Below are 26,161 nucleotides of genomic sequence, written 5' to 3' on the forward strand. Positions count from 1 at the left end.
AAATGGACTAATGCTGTACCTACTATCTATCTATCCACCTGCTATCTTTCATCTATCATCAGCTCTCTTTTCATCATTTCTGTCATCTGTATATCTATTTTTATCTTTCTATGTCTCATCATCATCTATCCACCATCCCTTCATCTTTATCTACCTATCATCTCTTTATGTATAACTATCATCTCTTTATGTATAACTATCATCTCTTTATATGCCTATCATCTAACAACCTATTTTCCCTATCTATCTAAAATCTGTCTCTCTCTCCATATATATCCTCCCCAAATGAAGAAAACTACAGCATATAGTTTAGGATCTTCTGTGACTTGAGATAAATCTACGTGTTCATCTCACCCTTTTTTACACTATATTAGCCAAATATTCTTCTTGGTCTGCTTAGAAAAATGTTACCTTAATAAGGATGGAATACATCCAGACTTCTAACCAGTTCACAAAACTGTCACCAGACTCTCAGACCAACTCTTGGAGGATGCCGTGTTCAAGTCACTCTTCTCCAGTACAGTTATTTTTTCATGTGGTAGGATGGTCAGTCTCTTTTAATCAGTAGGAAAATACAAATAAAAATCACAATGAAATGCCACTCTATACCCACTAGGATTTCCCTAGTTGTTAGCAAAAAGCAAACAGAAATCTGTGTGAATGTGCTACTTGAAATGAAAGCTATCACTGTGGGGAAATTTGGGCTTAAATGTAGTTTCACAATGAAAAATTGCATGCCTTAAAAAACAATATAGAGACCCTATCATCACCTCAGCAAGAGAGCATGAGAGATGGAGTACTTCAGTGTCTGTAGTTGTTAAAGCTCCCTAAGTGACCCATATTTTGCTCTTATGCTCAAAAAATATTGCCTTGATTAGGTTCTCTAACCATCTTGCTGGATTAGATCCCAAAATGAAGACTGATTCGTTATTTCCATAGAAATTCAGATTATAGAAATCACTTTCAGAGGCTTGTATGTGATTAGTCTGCTTTCTCAATCTTGCCTCTTGCATTAAACCTTGCACTGTGGCCATTCCAGTCAGATTAGAGACCATGACAATGTAGGCGTGGTGCTGAAACGGCAATGGGTAGTAAGCATGCGCCATGCTTGTTTTGGTTTCTGAACAGTCTGCAGAAGGAAATAAATATAGCAAAAGTGGAGGTTAGTTATTGTGTTTTAACTTATTGAAACTGGAAGATTCCTGCTTTATATATCTCTGATAGATTCAAGCAAGGTTAAATAGCACCCACCTTTGAGACACCACTACACAGAAAGTATAAAACTAGGGTGGAATGTAAAAAATCCAACTCTACATTGCATACTGCTTAACTGTGGATTTCTTGTTAATGTGAACTTTATTACCTACACTTCTGATCTCTGAAGAGGTAAGTAGGTACAAGCATTTGTCATTCTGGCCAGGTAAAACTTCAGTGTGTTCTAGAAGTGATATCTGAACAAAGTAAGTAAAATGGAGTTTCTCATGTCATCTAAAACTGTAATAAATGGAAGGAATTACTGGGAAGGAATTATATTTCCAGAAATAATTGTCTCAGTGTGATCATTAATCTATCAGAGAAATTAAGTATACCATTTATATCTTCCAAAAACCTAACAATAAATATCCAAGAACGAACACACAATATCCATATTATTATTGGTGATATTATTTCAAATGTCTCTCTTTTTTCTTAAAGAACAAAAATGTAGTTATGTAGAAAGGCAGTAATGATTATGCCAAAATGCCCAAATTCTATATTATGTGGAAGAAATGTAAAGACAAACAGACATCACAAGGTACATCTCGTTAATGTTTAATATTATTGCTCCTACATGACAACCATTATCCTATGAGATAGCTCTGAGAAGCTACTTCAGGGAATCCAAGCAGACCTCACAATTTTGAACATTGCAAACAATGGCCCAGATCTCATAAGAATATCAGGCAAATAAGTAGATTCATTAATCTAATGGTGCTCTCTGGGAAACAGAGAAACACACACAAAAAAATCAACACTGATAATCAACCATCCTACTCTTCAAAGAATTTCCCACAATTATAATACTTTATGTACTGATCTCAAAGCCAGCTCCAGATCTTAGTGAGCAACATCCACTTAACTCAATAAATGTTCTTAAAAGTGAGCAAATTTAAAAGGTGCATGACTAAAAAGGTGAAAGAAAAAGTGAAAACAAATGTTAATCCATGTAGATTAGCAATTGTAAATTATTTCTTTCCCATCTATCTACATCATTTTAGAAAACTATTCTAAGTAAATAATCAGAATCAAAATTACATTCATTGTGATTACTCAATACTAAAATATTAAAATATTAGATTAAATCTATTAAATGCAACTATAAGAATGAGTGAACAATTATATGATTATATAATTCTTGATCTTAATTATGATGGCTACTACTTAATATCATTGTATTATTCCAATTTTCTGATAAATGGAAAAATAAATGGATATATTTATCTTCTGAAAATTAAAGAACTTAGTGACTTGACGTTCTCTTATAATGTTTGGTAAAATATTTCTAAATAGTAATGATATTCAGTGTAATTTGAATAATAATAAAGATCATTATTTATGTTGCATGATATGAATTTTATGCTATGCATAGTTAATTAGGAGAATACTAGAGATATTAAGTCTAAGAAGTTGACAGCTTGATATTATAGACAGTCACTATATAATACAGAGTAACTACTGGATATTTCAAAATAACAGAAGTGTTTTGGATAATTAATCCTTTATTGACCTTCACAGAGTATGGAGGTAGCTTGAGTGAATCAGATGCAGGGGACTTTCTGGCTGGTCAGAATGATATGTCTATTTAAAGATAGCAAAATTGTAAGAGCTAATTGAAGTGCTGGGGAGGCACACAAGAGCTTGACATACATGGTCACTGAATATCCCTGGCATACAAATGGACTTCATGTGTCCATAACACAAAGAGGGATGCCCTCTCAGCCTGGACTCTTAGGGGAATGCCTGGACCCTGACAGACTCTGGATATCCCCTAGGTGGAAGGAAGTCGGAATGAGATGGGAGGCTGGGGGGGGGGATGGTGAGAGGGTGTGAGAGAAGGGGAGGGAGAGGGAACTGGAATTGACATGTGAAGCAAGCTATTTAAAATTAAAATAATAAAAAAAGTTAAAAAAGAGAATAATTTTATAGGTGTAAAGGCTAACTGAGGTACAGATTTTCAGTGAAGAATAAAGAGCATACAGCAAAGCAGTGTAATAATGAAATGACATCTTGTCTGAGTGAATGTTCAAGGAAAGAAAAGACAGAGCTGGGTAAAGCAGAGATGAAAATATTATTAGAGATAATTTCAAGGAAACCCGAATCTCTGTTGGGTAATGAATTGATCAGAGAGCTGATAGGAACATGTGCATTCAATGTAATAATCAAGAAATTAACACAACTAAGTCAGACGTTGCAAGGACTGAAGAATTAGTGTGAATGAATGAACTGTGCTCATAAAAATGGCTCTACTCAATTGATGATATGGAAGCTATAATGAGTCATAAATGATATGACTGTTGAAAATAAAATTTAAACAAGTGAGCAGGATGATGAAAAATGTCTTTCAGATTTTAGGTCAGAGCATGAGTTATTAAAAAGAATGTTCAATTAACAAAATTATCAATCAAACATCTTTAATTAATTCCTTGCTTTCACCTATCCACTCTACTTTAGAAATCTGTTCTTGGGAAATGTTCTCTTGGCTAAAAGAGTGCAAAAAATTAAAATAGTCATGCTTTAGCCAGAGAACTATAGTAATAAAACAATAGGGTACTGACACAAAAATAGATATGTAGAATAATGAATTAAATGAAAGAATCAGACAGAAATCCATGAAACTAGAACAATCTGAGCTTTGACAACGACTAGAAAAATGCACCCTGGAAGGAAGACAGTATCTTCAAGAATTTTTGTTAGATAAACTGGATATCAACATGTAGAAGAATGAGATAGTATGCTTATCCCTCACCCTGCACAAATGTCAAGCCTACGTGGATCAACAAACTTAATAAAACTTAAGCCTCTGAAACTACTAGAATAGAGGGTACGGTATATAATGTAATACACATGCATATTAAAAACTTTCCAACTTATGCTGTGGTCACTGAGGAAGTATGGTCAAAAATTGACAAATGTAAATATAAAATTATTCAGCTCCATCAGCCATCAAGGAAATGCAAGTTAAAGATTCTTTGAGATTCAATTTTACCTCAGTCAGACAGGCTATCAAGAAATCTAGTGATAATGAATGCTGCTTAGAACATGGGTGTGTGCAATATTTATTAACTATTAATGGGAATGCAAACCTGTGCAACCACTATATAAATCATTACGGAGATTCCTTATAAAACATCTAAAATTAGATGTACTATATGATTCAGCTATTCCAAAATGGGAAATATGTACAAACTACTCCACATCCTACTACAGACATAGCTATATATAATTGTTCTATTCACAACATGTAGGTTAAGGGAATCAGCCTGAGTTTCTATTATCCAATGAATTGATAATGACTGGAATTTTATTCTTTTGAAGAGAAAAGTGAAGTCTGCAGGTAAATGGATGAAGGTGGAAATAATCACAGCAAATAATGTAACCTAAGCACTAGAAATAAGCAATGTCACAGGTAGATCTCAAGTTTAAATCTAAACTGTATATTCCACGTGAAGTTCCTGAAAAAGTTAGAAAACTAGAAAGTAAGCATTGGAAAGAATAGATGTCTTAAGTGATGGAAGTGATTAGTATGTTGTACGAAAGCAGAGAAAGGAGACACTTGGGTAGAAATGTATAACCAGACACAGGATGGGTAGAGAAATAGATGTAATGTTGCAGGAAGGAAGGAGATAAACAAAACAGAGCTGGCTTGAAAAAGCCATATGAAAACCCATTGCCTAGTAACAAAATTTATCTAAAAGTAAGTAAACAGAGTTAAAAATTAAAGTACAATGACTCAGAGCACTTACCTGAACGCTTACTGGGAGCCATATTAGAGCTTCAACCACAAAGTGTATATGTATCATGCTGATTTGAAAGCAAACCTGTGCTGTCTGTGTTGTGATGCCATTTCTGTGAAAATAAGGCCCCCAAGTTTTACTTACAAAGAAAAAATCAACTATGTAAGATATTTCCATATTTTTTCAAAAAATAAAAACAGTAAGTCATAATGTTTTCTAGAGTGTCACTGGTATTTCCAGTAAGAAATGAACAGGAAGAATTCAAAAATGAGAGTAAATGTTTGACAGGAATGACAGGCATGTATTATCAACATTATTGAGAAAGAGGAACTCAAGCTGGTAAAGGCCTAAGTGATTTAATTAGAAATATATCTTGCCTTGGTCTAGGATGTGTCAGACAAAAAAAAAGGATTTATTAATAAAATGTAAAGTCATTACAGAAAAGGCAAGAAGACCCTTGGAAACTTGAGAAGGGAGAGAACGCAAGAAGGCATGGTTTCAGCCAGAGCAGGAGACAGCTGTAGGCTGTCCTGACCCCTCTGTGGCTCTTGATATCTTCACTGGGCAGTTCCCGGTAGGTGGGAAATTGAAATAATGACTATGCTGTCATCTACCCAGGTAGACTTTTCGGCAAGTTGTTAACTAGTTGCCTCAAGTCATACATTGAGCATTATATTAAAGGTAGAAAATGTAATTGCAAATAAAATGATCAAATTACAGTGCCACAAGATAAAAGAAATAGATTTCCAAATTTTAAATTAATTCTGTTAGATGTGTAGGATATTGTGTATGGGATTATTATAACACCAGAAACATTTCTGAAGAATCTGATATCAAGTCCTATAAAGTATTCCATATTATGGAAAAGATTAAATCTATTAAATGTTCTTTAATCTTATTGAGACCAGTTGAGACTAAGTTAATAAAGTGTAGAATGATAATTCTGGAAAAGAATTGATTATAAAGAAATTGCTAAGACAAAATTATACAATTCCACAATAGGAATTTCATCAGCTACAACTAATAATATGAAGTAGGAGAATAAAATATACCACCTTATAATATTCCTAAATAATAATTACTTGTCCAATTAATTGAAATAAAGTAGATTTTATATAAAATATTATTAAATGAAAATAAAGAAGTACTTTATTTTGTGGGCATTTTTTTCTTATAGCAAAGGCAATATAACTTGTGGATGCCCTATAAAAGCATGTTCAACTATTGTGATCATAAATGATAATAATTGGTGAGGGTAATGACGGCATTGATGTCAGGATTAACAAAGATAGGGAGGGAGTTGGTTAAATAAATGTTGTCATTGAATGCCCGGAAAGCCATGTTAAAGAGTGTGTGGGTTAAACTTCAAGTTTATTACCTGTATATTCCTGGGGAGATCCTTTCTACTAGTAGCTAGTACTCATTCAGATTGATCTGAAGGATATCAAAAAGAAATATCAAATGATGCATTGGTAGACTTTGAATTCTAATGAACTTATTAGCCAAGGCAATATAATGTTTCTGAGAATGACAGATCCAAATCATAATGCTTACAGAACCAAACAGATATTTAAAAGGGACTATCTTCCAGTCCCATTTCACAAATTAAGGAGTTAAGACAGACAGGTTATCATTTGCTCAAGGACATATCATTACAGGGTAAGAGAGCCAGGACTAGAATCCTAGTCTCCAGAGAAGGTTAAAAAACAGTTCTGACACTGCTAAGTCTTATTAGATAGTCCAACTATACTATAACCTGTATCCAAGTTATTTTAGTCATTTAGCAGAGAAACGTAAACAAAAGTCTATTAATTAGATAGAGGTTATTAGGAGAGAAAAACACATTTTAAAACATGATGGAAGGATAATCTAGATATGCAAACTTTTCTGTTTTACCGAACAATTCATATTAAGTAATCACATATTATACTAGATATAACATAGATGATTTATAACCTATTTAAAATATTAAGAGCATGGAGGTAACACAATGGGGTGACTTTTGTTACCCTATATGCTCAGTCCAATGGTGTTAGATGCTCTGTCCAATTGTGTTATTCTATCTATCAGCAATATGGAAGTTTGGAGGGTAGCTTGAAATCAGGATGAGATCAACTTTTAATAAGATCAGACTTTGTCCAAGAAATGTACCTCATATTCACAACGTAGACAAAGAACTATAGGCAACTAAGTAATATTGAGAATGGGAGACCAGGCTTCCCCAAAAAACAGCCCCAGATTCTTATCCATTGTTATATACTGTTTATACTTCAATCTAGACACCACATATTGGAGAAGATGTCTGATATTATGTCATTTTTTCTCAATGTCTTCTCATGTGCCCTGATCCCCTTGGATTCCATATTCTGTCATCATAGTGAGACTTCTACTTTTATGAACAGACACATTTGGAATGTTTTTCTGGTAGAATTAAGTAGGTATCTAAGATACTATTTAGATTTCTTGAATTAGAGAAAAATGGAATTCAATACTTCTGAGACAACGGTAGGGATGTTTTAAACTCAAAGAAACTATAAGTACTATTAAAAAACAAGACGTGGAAAGAGAGAAATTCTTTGGAACAGTAAATTCTACATGGGATGTATTAACCAGCCATGCTCCTCAGTGCTCAGGGAGCTATGTGAAAGATGAGATGCAAATATTTTAAGAGCCCCTGGGGATCTATGACACCAAGGTAACAATGTCTTCCAGAAACTACAGGATTGACACACATATGAACTATCAAGGACTGTGGCGACATAGACAAGGCCTAAAAGAGGTTCAAACAAGGCAGGATCCCAGAGCTTAAAGGGGGGGAATAGATATGAGCTACCATCACTACTCAAGATCCCAGTCCCCAATTGGCATCGCTTTGCAAAAGAAAAAGTAATTTTCTTTACTGAAATCAAATGGGATATTTTAACCACACTTACAGATTCATGCCTACCAGTAGTTGGTCAACACAAAATTAACGAAATGGTATTTTTAGACTTTATTATTTGGACATTTATTTTTCTTCCTGGTTTTTCACTTATTTATTATGGATTCAGAGTTTGTTTTTTATGGCGCTTATTTATTGTGTGCTGTTTCTTGTGTTTTCTTTTTTTAATTCTGGTTTGTTTGCATTTTAGTTTCACTTGTTTTCTAGGGAGAAAAAGACAAAAAAAGGATGGAGTTGGGTAGCTGCAGAGGTGGAGAGGATATTGGAGAAGTTGGGTAACAGGAAACCATGGTCAGAAAACATTTTATGAAAAGAATTCATTTTCAAAAATTATATGTTTTAAAAATTATACAGTAAAATTACAGAAGATACTAATGAAAGCTGATCCTAGCACCAGGCCATGTATGTTTGCAGTAATAGAGATACTTTCATTAGGAATTTTGGCTTCTATTCTTTAATAGAGATTGGGACAAACATTTTCTTGACAATAACACTTCTAAGTAATTATCCCCAAGTCTATGAGAAAGACATTTTTGTGTTATTATAACTGAGCATCTAGGAGAAAACTTATTTCCTATGTTCCAGACATAGAATTTGTGGTTTTATAACTTCTAAAGTAAGTATTCTAAGGAAAAGAGGGTCATGACTATATAGAGGGTGCTTGAAGATTTTCTTGACCAATATGATGTGATAAATGAAACAACAAAATATTTACTACAGAGAGGAGCCAGGGAGTCCAGGGAAGCAGCTGTTCCGGCGGCAACATCAGGTAAACAGACCAGTTTCTGGGCCTGTGTTCCAGTGCCTGCAGATCGCCTGGGAACTGCACAGAGCTTCCAATCCTGGCTGGAGCCAAGCACCCCAGACTCCAGATCTTCTCTCCCACCAACAAGATCAGGAAACCAGAGGAGCCAGAGAGTCCAGGGAAGCAATTGTTCCTGCCAGCCTCAGGATCAGGTACAACAGGATCCAGCAAAGGGTCCAGGGGACCAGGAGGGAGGCTAAGTGCCCCAGATCCCTGTTCTTCTTCTCCACCCACGGGACCAGCATTCGGACAAGGAATAGAAGAACCACCAGATTATTGGACTTGCTAGGACACACCAAAAGGGAACTCTGGTCGCCTAACCACCAGACCAGTAAGGGGTTCTTTCTGCACCCACTAGAAGAAGAGATGGGAAAGAGACAATACAAAAACACACTCAGAAACAGAAAAACAAATATGACAACACCAAATTCTAGAGACTCCACACCAGCAAGACTCCAACATTCCAATAGGAACGAAGCAGAAGAGAACGACCTTAAAACCACTTTCATGAAAATGATAGAGGATCTAAAAGAGGATATAGGAAAATCCCTCAAAGATATGGAAGAAAAAACAAACCAAAAAAATGCAAGAAATAGAAGAAAAATCAAACCAAAAAAATATAAGAATTGGAAGAAAAAACAAACCAAAAAAGGCAGGAAATGGAAGAAGAAACAAAGCAAAAAAATGCAAGAAACGGAAGAAAAAAAGCAAAAAATGTAAGAAATGGAAGAAGAAACATACCAAAAAAAGGCAGGAAATGGAAGAAGAAACAAAACAAAAAATGCAAGAAATGGAACAATGAGCAAACCAATAAAATGCAAGAAATGGAAGAAAGAACAAACCAAAAAATTCATAAAAGGCAACAAATGGACGAAAAGATAAACCAAAAATTGCAAGAAGGAATACAAACACTGCAAGGGTTGAAAACTGAAATAGAGACAATAAAAAAACACAATCTGAAGAAAGGCAGGAAATAGAAAAGCTGGGCAAACAGTCAGGTACTACCGATACAAGCATTACCAACAGAATAGAAGAGATGGAAGAGAGAATCTCAAGTGTTGAAGTTACACTAGGAGAAATGGATTCATCAACCAAAGAAAACCTTAAGTCCAACAAATCCTTAACACAAAACATCCAGGAAATATGGGACACCATGAAAAGACCAAACCTAGGAATAATAGGTATAGAAGAAGGAGAAGAAATCCACCTTAAAGGGGCAGAAGAACAAAATCATGGAAGAAGAGTTTCCCAACCTTAAGAAAGACATGCCAATGAAGGCACAAGAAGCTTGACGAACACCAAATAGAGTGGACCACAAAAAAAAAATCCCCTAGCCACATAATAATCAAGACCCCAAATATACAGAATAAAGAAAGAATATTAAGAACAGCTAAGGAAAAAGGTCAAGTAACATATACAGGCAGACTTATCAGAATTAGACCTGACTTCTCCATGGAAACTCTGAAAGCCAGAAGGTCCTGGATAGATATTCTGCCAACACTAAGAGACCATGGATGGCAGCCCAGACTACTATACCCGGCAAGGCTCTCAATTACTATAGACGAAGAAAGCAAGATATTCCATGACAAAGCTAGATTCAAGCAATACATATCCACTAACCCAGCCCTACAGAAAATTTTGGAAGGAAAACTGCAAACCAAGGAAGCTAACTACAGCCAGAAAAACATAGGCATTAGAAAATCCCTCTCTACCAACAGCCAAAAGAACAAAGGGGTGAAATTCCACACATAATTCCACCAACAACAAACATTGCAAATCGAAGAAGGATGAGCAATCAATGGTCATTAATAACCCTCAAAATTAATGGCCTTAACTCACCCATAAAAAGACACAGGCTAGCAGAATGGATTAGAAGACAGAATACATCCTTCTGCTGCATACAAGAAACACCCCTCACCTTCAAAGACAGACATTACCTGACAGTTAAAGATTGGGAAAAATTTTTTGAATCAAATGGGCCCAAGAAACAAGCAGGGTTAGCAATCCTAATAAGTAACAAATTAGACTTTAAAATAAAATCAATCAAAAGAGATGAAGGAGGTCATTACATACTCATTACAGGTGAAACCCACCAATATGAAGTGTCTTCCCTGAACATCTATGCCCCAAATACAAAGGCATACACATTCGGAAAAGGAACATTATTAGAATTTAAATCACATCTAAAGCCCCACACAGTTATAGTGGAAGATTTCAACACACCACTGTCACCACTAGACAGGAATACCAGACAGAAACTCAACAAAGAAGCAAAGAGTCTAATAGAAGTAATGACCCAACTGGGATTAACAGACATCTATAGAACATTTCATCCCCATAAAAAAGAATATACCTTCTTCTCACCACCACATGGAACCTTCTCAAAAATCGACCCCATACTTGGCAACATATCAAACCTCAGAAGCTACAAAAAAATTGGAATAACTCCTTCCATCTTATCAGACCACCATGCTTTAAAATTAGAATTCAACAACAACACAAATTTCAGAAAACCTACAAACTCATGGAAATTTAATAATGCTCAACTTCACCATTCCTGGGTCATCGAAGAAATTAAAGACTTCCTCGAATTCAATGAGAATGAAGACACAGCATACCCAAACCTATGGGACACTTTGAAAGCAGTGCTACGGGGGAAGTTCATAGCTCTAAGTGACCACATGAAGAAACTGGAAAACAGTTATACTAGAGAATTAACAGCACAGTTGAAAGCTCTAGAAAACAAAGAAGCAAACTCAATAAAGTAGAAACTAGGAAAACAATACAAAGAATCAATGCAACGAAGAGTTGGTTCTTTGAGAAAATCAGCAAGATAGACAAACCTTTGTCCAAACTTACCAAACAGCAGAGAGTGAACATACAAATTAACAAAATCAGAAATGAAAATGGGACATAACAATGGACTCTGGGGAAATCCAGAGAATCATCAGGTAATACTTTGAAAACCTGTACTCCACAAAATTCGAAAATTTAAAGGAAATGGATGACTTGCTGGATAGGTATCACTTGCCAAAACTAAATCAAGAACAGATAAGCAATTTAAATAGACCTATAACTCCTATGGAAATAGAAGCAGTCATCAAAAGTCTCCCAAACAAATAAAGTCCAAGTACAGATGGCCTCAGTGCAGAATTCTACCAGAAATTCAAAGAACAGTTTATACCAATTCTTCTCAAAATGTTCCATACAATAGAAGCAGAAGGGTCTTTGCCAAACTCTTTCTATGAGGCTTCAATAACCTTGATCCTCAAACCACACAAAGACTCAAGTAAGAAAGAGAACATCAGACCAATACCCCTCATGAACATTGATGCAAAAATACTCAATAAAATACTGGCAAATTGGATCCAAGAACACATCAAAACAATCATTCACCACGATAAAGTAGATTTCATCCCAGAGATGCAGGGATGGTTCAACATACGAAAATCCATCAACATAATCCACCATATAAACAAGCTGAAAAACAAAATCACATGATCATCTCACTAGATGCTGAAAAAGCCTTTGACAAAATACAACACCCCTTCATAATAAAGGTCTTGGAGAGATCTTAGATAACAGGGACATACTTAAACATAATAAAAGCTATATACAGTAAACCAACAGCCAACATCAAACTAAAAGATGCCCATTCATACAACAGAGATGTCTGTTCCACTATGTTCATAGCAGCATTATTTGTAATAGCCAGAACTTGGAAGCAACCTAGATGTCCCTCAACCGAAGAGTGGATAGAGAAAATATGGTACATTTACACAATGGAGTACTATTCAGCAGAATAAAACAATGCAATCCTGAGATTCGCAGGCAAATGGATGACACTAGAAGAAACCATCCTGAGTGAGGTAACGCAGTCACAAAAAGAGAAACATGGCCTCACTGACACCCAGATTCAGGGGGTCTTGATCATTCCCATGCTGGATTCCCAGGCTAATGCCTGGGATTCAAGACTTAACCTTTGTCTGGTCAGCTGTTTCTGGGAATCTATTGAGCCTTGGGCAGCAGATCAGTACCCATCCCAAGTATACACATGGACTTTGGACCCCCATAGAACAATGTGAGGTACACTCTCACCCTGAACACTTGGGGAAGGGTCTAGGCCCTGCCCTATACGAATGACAGACTATGGACAGCCCCATGGAGGGCCTCACCCTCCCTGGGGAAATGAGGGCATAATGGGGGGTTTGGGGGCAGGGCATGGGAGGAGGGGAGGGGAAGGGAGAGGGATCTGGAACTGACTTGTGAAGCAACCTTGTTTCTTATCTAAATTTAAACTGAAAATTAAATTAAACAAAAAGAACCCTGCTTTGCCTAAATACATAGCAACAATGGCAGAGGTTTGCTTAGGGCCATTTCAAATTTTTTTGGAAATTCTGTTTTAGACATAATCTAGAATTCATATAAGCACTTTAAAATGAAATTTAAGTCAGTAATACAAACGAAAAATTCTAAAACTCAAAGTTTCTAGTACATTACAATTTAAATATATGCTAATATATATTTCCCACCTCCCTACATATTAAATAAACATATGTCTAAGGAAAAAAATATTCACTACAAAGAACTCACAGGAAAATAAGTCTTATACTTCACTGTTAGAATAAATTAATTCTACCCACTAATCAAATAAAAGAATCAGGAAAAATGGTGTATGAAAAAGAATTCTGGGCTCTCTTAGAAGGAATTTAAACTTGTTATTATGAATTGTTTTCATCACAATGTGCTTGAGCTACTGTTTTTGCCTTTAATAGAGTAATGTTTATCAAATGAAAAAGAAATAATATATGCATTGGTCAGGGTTCTCAAGAGTAACAGAACTTGTAGAATGAAACTCTCTGTATTTACATATTTATTGGAATAATTATACATATATATACATATGTATGGATTTATTTGAATGATTTACAGTTTACGAATCACTTAATCCAAAAATGGCCATCTATGAATGGAAGGTACAAGAATCCTGTAGTTTTGCAGTCTACTGAGGTGGATTTTTCAGCTAGTTTTCATTAAATGGTGACTCCCTAAGAAGTAGGCTAGTTAGTAAATGAACTTGCTAGCAAGGGTGAGATCACTTTGACAAAGAGAGAGAGCTTCCGTTGTCCATACCTGAAGACTAAAAGTAGAACTTCCATCCTTGAGATCTGTATTAGATGTGAGTCTTCCCATATCAATGATCCAAACAAGAAGTGATCCTTGCCACTTCAAATGATTTAATTAAGAAAAAACCCTCATATTTGTGTCTGACATTTGAGTTTTAGTTAATTCCAGATGTAGTCAAGTGGACAACCCAGAATAGCCATTGTAAACTGCAAACCTATTTAAACAGCACAGCAGAAAATAAAGGAAATGCATAATTCTTTATTCTTTCAACTTAGATCAAGTCTATTAAATGTATAATATTGGATAATTATTTCTAAAAGCATTAAATGCAGGAAATTTTTCAGATAATTGAAACTATCCTTATATATGTCATCTCTCATCAAACTATTTGAAAATGTATGTTAAACTATCTTATTATGGCTATTAAACCCTGAAAAATAATGAAATTAAAAAAATTTTGGAACTCAGACCAACAGCTGGGAGGCCAGCATGGGGCTTATCCAGACTCCCTGAGTGTGGGAGTCAGTGAAGAGGCCTGGGCAACCTATGGGGCCCTGGGCAGTGGATCAGTGTTTATCCCTGACATGCGAATGGACTTCATGTGTCCATAACACAAAGAGGGATGCTCTCTCAGCCTGGACTCTTAGGGGTGTGTCTGGACCCTGCCCTGAGTGAAATGACAGACTCTGGATATCACCTATGTGGAAGGAAGTGGGGATAGGGTGGGAGGCTGGGGGGGATAGTGAGGGTTGCAGGAGGTGGGTAGTGAGAGGGAACTGGGGTTGACATGTAAAGCAAGCTATTTAAAATTAAATTAATTTAAAAAATAAATAGTAATGATTGTGTAAGTATATTTCAGTATTTTCCACAAAGAAAATATTATAATATATCCAGAAAATGTTTACTTTAGAAAAAATAATTTGGGGTTAGGCAATCTATGATTTTCTACAAAGAGTGTAACCAATAATAGAGAAATACCATTTTCTGAAGACTCTGGAGGAGAATTTCATGGTGTCTAACAACAACTTCTAATTTTAAGATTGTGTCAATACACTAATGGAAGGAAAAAGTTACCTTTACATTAAATTGTCTCCATTGAAACCAGCAGACAACATCATACTTATCCTTGAAATACAAAAGTTATTTCCATTAAAACCATGAACAAGACTTGGTAGCACTATTATCAGTGTCAGCATTGTTCTGGGAGCAGTAGCTAGTAATTTCAGCAGTCAGCAGTGATAAAAGCAATGTTAAAGAAGAAAGTTCACAAAGTTCTCAAGTAAATATAATTGAAGAAATTGCACAGAAAGTAAATTATAAATAATAATGTTTATTAATGTTTGGAAATATTAAATGTTTATTAAAGAAACACATTACAAGTAAATAAAAAGGAATAACTTTCCTTGATAGACAAAATAGTTTCAAAAATAATTTCAAAATATCATATTCTTGTCATATAACAACTGAATTATGTAAAATGAACAAACAGATCTTTTCTGAATACAATTGCAAATTAGTTAATGGGATGAAAGTAAATGGACAAAGAGACAACATATTTTTAAATGAGAAGTTAAATAAAGTAAAATCTACTACTATGACAAATTACCTTGATTCACTAATTATTTTCATATTAACTTGTGGATCTGACATCATTCTAACTATGATAAAGTGACTACTGAACTTGACTAAGTCATTACAAAGTCAAACCAGTTAACAAGTAAACTTATGAAGGAAATCTATTATTAAAATTACAATGATGTATAATGACATTTAATTCTCTTCTACAACCCCACACATTTTCCCACAATGTCCAAGCTAACAAATCAACTAGACATCCGAAGGAAGGCTGTCTCAGTATTTTGTATACTATATTGAGAGACACTACTTCAAGTTATTTGTTGAAGCCACAAGTAACAACACAGAATATTTAAAAACTGTAATAACTATGAGAATATCCAAGGTGGCTATGGATGATTGAATCATCTAGTGCCTAAAGGATTTCTCAGCTTGTAAGGAAAGAGTATGGATTGAGTCATAGTAGAGTCATTACCTGGTACTGTAGCAGTAAATACAGAATAAAAGTTACTTTCTATATATTATGAGCAAAACAATTCCATTTGGAATAATTATCACAGGGACTGAAATGTGAACCTAAGAAACTTTAAGCACTCACACTCTCCAATTAAACAAACTGTAATAGTTCTTTATACCTATGGTATTCTTGAATTATATACCAGGAGTCACCTACTGTGTGCAAGGATCATTGTTATAAACGACAGTACATGAAAATGAAAAAGGGTGGCTCCAAAGGGAGAACTAAACATGATGTGGTGTGTGCCTACAGATCTTGGGAAAGGACCAAAGCAGAAGCTGCAGAAGATGAGATTATCCTCATTGCGTTCAAGTGAGAATATGTAAACTGTCAACAATAATGGCAAGGAAAGGACATGGATGAAATGGCACCAATACTGTTTTCAAAGTACACAAAGAAGGGGTATATTATCATGTTGATTCAAAAGTCAACTGACTATAATTATTATTTGACTCTACTGATTAGATCATTGAATATCACATACATATATTGAGTTGTTATATTGCACCCACATATTTGTACAGTTGAAATAATAGTGACTAGAAATTAAAAAAAATAAAGAAATGAAATGCTGAATGAAATTATTGAAACATATGTATTAAATGAATGACAGCACTCTTCTCAGCAAGTAGATACACTACTCCAATGCTTGAAGACTGTGGCACCCATAGAAACATCTGAAGAGGATGTAAAGAATAAACTCATGTGTCTTGGCTGTGGGCATAGCTGAGGAGAAAGGAGATCAGGAGTTAACTTCCAAGATGGAAAACCTGTGAGATTCAGCATAGACTTTACCAGACACCTCAGATACCTGGGAATCCACCATCATTCCACACAAATAGTTCAGGAAGAAAAAGTTTCAACAGAACACTTAAAGAAAGATGAGAGAAAACAAAATCTTCATCTTATTGTTTTTGTAGTATGGGGAAGCAACTGAGTAGAGAATGAAGACAATGATCAGACTGTTTCAGAACCAAGAGCATCTTCAAAAGACGAAAACTTCAGAATCCCAAGAAAGTTTGAAACACATAGATTACAAACATGAAAAAGATAGCTTGGAGAATAGAAGTACACACAAATCTAAGCCACTTGATACTGGGTAATAATACAGTGCCTTCCAAAATGATATTATGAACGAGAATACTAAAGAAAGATTAAAGGAAGAGAAGCAAAAGTTAAAGGAAGTTCAAGAGAAGGAAGATGTAATGAAGATTAGTATTTTTGATGTGTTTGCTAAAGAAAATGTTTGGTTTTAAAAGTTAAATCACTTTTTGTACTAAGATATTAAACCACATTTAAAAGGAAGTTTGAATATTTCTGGAAACAAGCATTAATACACTGACTTAAAAAAGTTTTTTTAAATCAGTGTTACAAAGTAATCTTATTTATTGGATTTCTAAAACTGAACTGGCCTAAACATAAACTACCTGTTCTAGGTTTATGAACTTTGTCTTCATCTGCTTCACACGTCTTTGAAGCTCTTCATCTAGCACGCCATTAAATGTATATGTTCACAATAGTTCCTAGTGCTCTATAAAGAAATTAAAATGAAATTATTTAATCTATGTTAGAGATAAAAAAGTCAAATACTATTGGTGTTCAGAAGACAGCAATAAATATTTCTTCTATGCAGTGACAGTGCTGGAGTCAGAACTCAAGCATCTTCTGAAAGTTGACAACTTAGAGTCTTCCAAAGAAGTTCAGTCAAAAAATGTACATGCATATAAAATTTAAAATATTAATATTTAAAACAGGGATAACATAGTCACAATTATGAGAATCTCTGTACTTTCAGTATAGCTTCAAGATGAAATAGTACATGATTTCTAAAGTTGAGATTTTAGAAAATATTAAATAAGCAAAGAAATATTCAAAATAGAGTGTAAAAAAGTAGCATGTAACTACATCTTGTAGGAATTCTTTTTTATGTTTCACACATGTATGCTAAAGACAAGATATCATTCCAATCCACTATAATATTAATTGTGATTATAGGTGGGTTTTATTTAAATTTTGCCCTGGAGAACATTAAGAAGTAAAAAATAACTATTGTTCAATGACTTTGATCACTGGGAAATTGTAGCAAAAATATACTGTAGCCAGCTACTAGGGCATGAGGAAGTATTATTAGTCCAATACCATGCACAAATATGCCTAAAATACTGATAAATTATCATTCACAGTATACATATTATTCTTATGAACTTAAATCAAAACCTTGCTCTAATTGTACTACTAATCATAATATATAAATATTAAAATGCATTTTTCGAACTCAGCTCATAAAAATATGCCCAGTATAAACTATTAATCACATGCCATGAAAAGAAAAATGATACAAGTTTTAAGCTGTGTTGCAAAATCATGCATGTGTTTCATTCATCCATTCATATTTTAATAAATATTAACTATATATTAATTAGAACTCAATTTATTAAAATGATACCTTTTCAAAATTTATAAATTAAAATATTAAAATGATAATCAAGATAACAGAGATGACCATTTATCACCATCTCAGTTTTGAAATCTGGAACTTTGCATCACTAAGACAAGACTACAGTATATTTCATTTGATTTGCTGCTAAAATTCTATTTTCCCTTTCTTTTATATGTTTATTTTCCCACGTATGTATCTTAGAACTTGATGTCACCTTTCCTTTGTTAGTCTTTTAGACAGCTTGGAAGTTTTCTTCAGGATCCACTAGCCTATCCAAAAATTAAGCAGCCACTCATAAAGTAAATTGAATTAACTATATTTCATTTATATGTGATATTATTACAGAAGTGGAGTGATTAATTTCAGATTATTTTTCCCTACTTTTAGATGATTCGTTCTCAGCCATTGTCTACTCAATGCTCTGCATGCCTAAGAATCAGTGACTTTTAAAAACATCTAGCTAAGAAATTAAACTATTGAATATTTAATAATGTTTAAATATTAATGTTCTTAGAGGGCAGGAATGTATAAAATGGTATTCATATTTTATTCCTTTAGATAATGGTAGTAAAACAATAACCATTGCATCTCCTGAGCATATAGATAGATTGCTGTAGGGAGACCATCAGGTAACTGTCCACCAAGTAAACCTAGCTTGAGGCATGAATTGGTCTAATGTGTCAATATCATTTGTATACTAATGTTTGTTGTTTTGTCTGAAGTTAAATAACTTACCTCATTTATTTAGTGAGCCTTTTAGGCTCTATCATGGAATAAGATAAAATTCTGAAAGGTCTTTTTAAATATGTGTTGTAGAATTGAAGAAGGCCTTAATGAGGTGTCACTAAATAGACAAAGAACTAGAGGAGACATAATTTCTATAATTGGGCCAAGTAGTGTGTAATACTAGAGTGAGGGAGATCTTACCTACTCTGCTGAAATGTAAGGAGGACCTAAAAAGCATTGGTTGCCTAAGCATCCACTTATATTATTTTTGCACCACTTTACTTTTCTTTGTTTTTATAAATTAATTTTTATTTAAATTGAAACAATCTTTCTTAAATATAAATCCCAGTTCCCTCTCTCTCCTATCCTCCCAATTCCCCCACCATTTCCCCATCCCATACCCCTATCTACTCCTCTAGAAGGTTGGGGGCTCCCATGGGGAATAATCAAAGTTTGTCACCTCACTTATGGCAGGACCTAGGCTTTCCCACAATTATCTAGGCAGAGAACATCCCTTTACAGGAAAAGGAATTCCAAATTCCATTTGTGCACTAGGGATAAATACTGGTTTCACTGCCAGAGGCCCCACAAACAGCCCAAGCCACCCAACTGACAAGGGGACTAGTTTGGTCTTATGCTGGTTCTGCAGATGTCAGAATGGGGTCATTGATCTCCCACTTGCTCAGGATTCCTGTTTCTGTGGGTTTCCCCAGCATGATCTTGCCCCCTTTGCTCACCACAGCTGCCACTCTACAACTGGATTCCGGGAGTTAGCTCAGTGCTTACCTGTGAATATCTGATACTGCTTCCATCAGCTATAGGAGGAAGGCTTTTGTACAGCCACTTTGGAAATCAATATGGCAATTTGTTAGGAAAATGGGTATCAGACTACCTCAAGTATCAAGCATCGACTTCCGTTTTTTTTAATTTAGATACAATTAGTTTACATATCAGTCCCACCCCTGTTCCCTCTCCCTCCTATCCTTCCCATATCCCCTACCAAATCCGCATAACCCACTACCCACCCACTTCCAAATGACAGTGAGGCCTTCCACATGGGATCATCAAAGTCTGTCACATCATTTGGGGGAGGGCCTAGGCCCTCCTCTGTGTATCTGGGCTGAAATAATATCCCTGAATATGGAATGGACACACAAAGTACATTTGTGCACAAGGGATTAATGATGGTACCATTGTTACAGGTCCCATAGACTGCCCAGACCTTCTAACTGGCACCTACATTCAGAGAGTTTGGTTCTGTTCAATGATGGTTCTCCAACTTTACATCTGTGGTCCCTGTGCTCTTACTAGGCCAGGTGAACTGTTTTCTGTGGGTTTCTTCAACATGGTCTTGACTCCTTTGCTCATTCCTCTTGATTCCAGTAGTATGGCTTGGTGCTTAGCTGTCATGCCTGTTTCTCCTTTGATCAGCTACTGAATGAAGGCTCTAGAATAGCAATCAAGGTAGTCATCATCTCAATATCAGGGAAGGGCATCAAAGTCAGCCTCTCCACTATGGCCTGCATTCTTAGTTGGGGTCATTTTGAGGATCTCTGAATACTTCCCTAGTATTTGATTTCACTTTAAACCTATACTGGCTCCCTCTATTCAGGTATCTGTTTCCCTGCTCTCCTCTGTTTCATCCATGTCTCAGTCTTCCTGATCCCTTTTCTTGTTCTCTCACCTCCTCTTCTACCTTTCTCTTTTATTACCTTCCCGCCTTGCTCCCAATTTGCTCAGGAGTTCTTGTCCCTTTTACCTTCTTCTAAGAACCATGTATTTTTTCTCTTAGGAGCCTCCCTGTGTCTGAGCTTCTCTGGTGGTATGGATTGTAGACTGGTAGTCCTTTGATCTAAATCTAATACCAATATATGAGTTAGTACATACCATGCTTGTCTTTCTGTGACTGGTTTTCCTCACTCAGTATGGTTTCTTCAATTTCCATCCATTTGCCTGCAAATTTCAAGATTTCATTGTTTTGTTTTGTTTTTCTGCTGACTAGTACTCTATTGTGTACCACATTTTCTACATCCATTCTCTAGTTGAGGAACATCTAGGTTGCTTCCAGGTTCTGGCTATTACAAACAATGCTGCTATGAACACAGTTGAACGTATGTCCTTGTTGTATGAATGTGCATTCTTTGGGTTCATGTCCAAGAGTAGAATTGTAAAATCACAAAGTAGACTGCTTCCCACTTTACTGAGAAACTGCCATACTGATTTCCAAAGTGGCTGCACAAGTTTGCACTCTTACTAGCAATGGAGGAGTGTTCCCCTTTCTCCACATCCTCTCCAACAAAGACTGTCATTGCTGTTTTTGATTTAGCAATTCTGGTCGGTGTAAGATGGTATCTCAGAGTTGTTTTGAGTTGCATTTCCCTAATGGCTAAAGATGTTGAGCACTATCTTAAGTGTCTTTCAGTCATTTTAGCCTCCTCTATTGAGAATTATCTATTTGATTCTGAACTTCACTTTTTAATTGAATTGTTTGGTGTTATGATGACTAGCTTCTTGAGTTCCTTGTATATTTTAGAAATCAGTCCTCTCTTATATGTGGAACTGGTGAAGATCTTTTCCCATTCTGTGGGTTGCTGTTTTATCCTGTTGACTGTGTCCTTTGCCTTACAAAAGCTTCTCAGTTTCAGGAGGTCATTTATTAATTGTTGATAGAAGTGTATGTGCTAGTGGTGCTATATCCATGAAGTGATGTCTTGTAAGAATTCATTCAAGGTTGCCTCCCACTTTCTCTTCTAAGTGGTTCAGTATAGTTGGATTTGTGTGGAGGTCTTTGGTCCATTTGAACTTAAGTTTTTGCACTGCAATATATAAGGATTTATCTGCTGTCTGTACATTTACACATCCAGTCACATATGTAAACTATGTTATCATCTGCAAATAGTGAAAGTTTGATTTCTTCCTTTCCAATTTGTATCCCTTTGATCTTCTTTTGTTGTCTAATTCCTCTAGCTAGAATTTCAGGTACAATATTGAAGAGATAAGGAGAGAGCAGACAGTCTTGTCTTGTTTCTGATTTTAGAGGAATCACCTTGAGTTGCTCCTCATTTAGTTTGATATCGACTGTTGGTTTGCAGTATATTTCCTTTATTATATTTAGGTAGGTTCCTGTTATCCCTACACTCTCTAAGACATTTATCATGAAGGTGTGTTGGATTTTGTCAAAGGCTTTTTTAGCATCTAGTGAGATGATCATGTGGTTTTTCTTTTTCAGTTTTTTTTTTAATTTGGTAGATTACATTGATAGATTTTCATATGTTGAACTATCCCTCCATCAAGTAGGATAGAGACTACTTGGTCATGGTGGATAATTTTTCTGATGTGTTCTTGAATTTGATTTGTCAATTTGCCAGTATTTTATGCAGTATTTTGCATCAATATTCATGAGGGATATGCCTCTGTAGTTCCTTTCCTAGTTGTGTCCTTGTGTGGTTTGGTAATTACCAAGGTAATTGTAGCCTTGTAATAAGTGTTTCACAATGACCTTTCTACTTCTATTGTGTGGAACTTGTTCTTTGAACTTATGCAAGAATTCTGCACTGAATCCATCTAGTCATGGCTTTGTTTAGGTTGGGAGACTTTTGATGATGGCTTCTATTTCATTAGGAGATATAAGTCTATTGAAATTGCTTATCTGATTTTGGTAAATTGGATCTATTCAGAATATTGTCCATTTCTTTTAAATTGTTTGTTTTTGTGGAGTACAGGTTTCCAAAGTGACCTGAAGATCCTTTGGCTTTCCTCAGGGTGCCTTGTCATGTCCCCCTTTCCATTCCTGATTTTGTTAATTAACATGTTCTCTCTCTGTCTTTTGGTTAGTTTGGATAAAGGTTCGTCTTGTTGATTTTCTCTAAGAACAAACTCTTCATTACATTGATTCATTGTATTATTTTACTAGTTTCTACTTTATTGAGTTCAGCCCTCAATTTTATTATTTCCTGGCATCTACTCCTCTCTGCTGAGTTATCTTCTTTTTGTTCTAGAACTTTCAATTGTGCTATTAATTCTCTAGTGTGATTATTCTCCCATTTCATCATGTTGGCACTTAGTGCTATGAACTTTCCTTTTAGCACAGCTTTCAAAGTTTCCCTTAAGTTTAGGTATGTTGTGTCTTCATTCTCATTGAATTTTAGGAAGTATTTCATTTCTTGTTTTATTTTTTCATTTACTAGGGAATTTTACAATTGTGAATTCTTCATTTCCATTAGTTTGGAGGGTTTGTGCAATTTGTGTTGTTTCTGAATCTTTACTTTACAGCATGGTGATTTGGTAAGACACAGGGGATTATTCCTATTTTTTGTATCTGTTGAGGTTTCCTATGTTGCTGAGTATGCAGTTGATTTTTAGAAAAGGTTCTATGTGGCACTGAGAAGAAGATAGATTCTCATGTGTTTGGAAGGAATGTTCTATGAATGTCTGTTAAATCCAATTGGGTCATACCTTCTGTAAGTTCTTTTGTTTCCTTTTAAGTTCTTGTCTGGTATTCCTATCTAGTAGTGAAAGTGGGGTTTTGAAGTCTCCCAGTAAAAGTTTGTGGGGTTTTATGTGTGAATTAAATATTAGTAGTAATTCTTTTCCAAATGTGTGTGCCCTTGTATTTGTTCAGAATTGAGACATAGACTTGATGGTCTTTTCCTGTGATGAATATGCAATGACCTTCATTTATTTTGATAGATTTTAGTTAGAAGTTCAATTTTTTAGATATTAGGAGTGCTACATCAGCTTGTTTCTTGGGTTCACTTGATTGGAAAATATCTTTTCCCAACCCTTTACCCTGAGGTAACATCTGTCTTTGAAGTTGATAGTGTTTCTTTTCTTATTTTTTTATTTATTTATTTATTTTGGTTTTTTGAAACAGGGTTTCTCTGTATTGTTTTGGATACTGTCCTAGAACTCACTTTGTAGGCCAGGCTGGCCTCCCAAGTACTGGGATTAAAGGTAGGCACCTGCTGGCGATGTGTGTTTCTTATACTCAACAGAAGGATGGATTCTGTCTCTGTGTCTCTTCTGTCAACCTGTGTCATTCTATAGGCGAGGTAATACCATTGATATTGAGGGATACTGATGTCCACTGAGTGTTAATTCTTGTTTGTTTTAGATTTGTTGTTGGTGTTGGTGGTATTTTGGTCTTTGATAAAGTGGTATTATCTATTGTCTATGTTCATGTGAGTGTAGTTAAATTCCTTGGGTTGGTGTTTTCCTTCCAGTACTTTCTGCATGGCTGCATTAGTGGCTATGTATTATGTAAATCTTCTTTTTTTTGTCATGGAGTATCTTGTTTTCTCAACCTATAATGCTTGAAAACTTGCTGGGTATAATAGTCTGGGCTGGGATCGTGGTCTCTTAGTGTTGGTAAAATATCTATCTTAGACCTTCTGGCTTTCAGAGTTTCCATGGGGAAGTCAGGTATAAATCTGAAAGGCCTGTTTTTATATGATACTTGGCCTTTTTCGTTTGTTGCTCTGAATATTTTTTCTTTATTCTGTAAGTTTGGTGTTTTGATATTATTCTGCAAGGAGACTTTTTGTGTTCCAGTCTATTTGACGTTCTGTAAGTTTAGGTACTTTCATAGGCATGTGCTTCTTTAGGTTGGGAAAGTTTTCTTCTATGATTTTGTTGAATATGTTTTCTGTTCTTTCGAGCTATATTTCTTCCTCTATACCTATTATTCTTACTTTTGGCCTTTTCATGGTATCCCATAGTTACTGGAATTTTTTGTGTTAGGGATTTGTTAGACTTAAGTTTTCTTTTTTTTTTTTTTTGGTCAATGACTCTATTTCTTCTAGTGAGTCTTCAACACCTGGGATTCTGTCTTCTTCCATCTCTTGTATTCTGTTGGTTATGCTTACATCTGTCATTCCTCATCATTTACCCAGCTTTCCTATTTCCAGAATCCCCTCTGTGTTTCCTTTTTTTGATTATATTTCAGCTTTCAAGCCTTGAATTATTTCCTTCACTTGTTTGGATGTTTTTTCTTAGATTTTCTTGCTTTCTTTAAGTGGTTTATTTCTTGAAATTTTTTTGGTTTGACTTTTTCTACATTTACTGTATTTTTGTTTGTTTTTCTTCCATTTCTTTAAGGGATTTTCTCTTTTCCTCTTTGAGGTTTTCTAAAATCTTCAGAAAGATGTTTTTAAGGTCTTTATCTTCTGATTCATCTGTGTTGGGTTGCTCAGATTTTGCTCATGTAGAGTCCCTAGATTCTGGTGGTGTCATACTGGTCTTTCTGTTGCTGAATGTATTCTTGTATTGTAATCTTCCCATCCCTTCTTACAGTGTGTGCAGGTGAGGCCTCTCCCTCTCCTTTTTGTCTCCTAGTGAGTATAGCTGGGCTAAGACTTCAATGCAGGCAACTCTGGATGGTCCATCCTCTATGGGTGTTCTCATGCAGAGAGTTTAAATGTGTATGGGAGCAGACTTTGGATAATCCTGGCTGCAAGGGCAGGTCCAGTACACATGGAGTAGACCTAGGAAGTTCCAAGAAGGAGATGGGGGGTAATTGGGCTTTGGCAGAACCCAGATCCACCTCAACCAGAGGACTTAGGGGGACCAAGACTGCAACGTGGGCAGATTCCAGAGAGTCTGGTGTGCTGGGGCAGGTTTACTGTATGCTGACTAGATTCAAGAAATTCCAGGAAGGGGATGGGAGGAGTTGGGCCTTGGTGAAACCCAGTCACACATCAAGCAGAGGGCATAGAGGGGCCAAGACTGCAATGTGGGAAGCAAGTATCCACTTTCTAAACCAGTGGTTTTTGTTCTGGGTCAGGTACACTATGTGATGCAAAAGACTACAGTGTGGGATGAAAATATTAGCAATGATATTTAGTCATTTCTTGAAAAAAGAATTAAAGTTAATCTTTGCTAACATTTAAAATGTCATTTGTTTGCTGAGGAAATGAATCTTTTGGTGAAGTAGTTGCCTTTTAATCACCAATATCTGAAACTTAACTCTGAACATACATACGAAAAGGGTGCTGTGGGTGATAATGCTTCTAATTCTGACATTATGGAGCAGAGACAC

This window comes from Mesocricetus auratus, unplaced genomic scaffold (genome assembly GCF_017639785.1).
Source record: "Mesocricetus auratus isolate SY011 unplaced genomic scaffold, BCM_Maur_2.0 Super-Scaffold_100018, whole genome shotgun sequence".
Classification (NCBI taxonomy): Eukaryota; Metazoa; Chordata; class Mammalia; order Rodentia; family Cricetidae; genus Mesocricetus; species Mesocricetus auratus.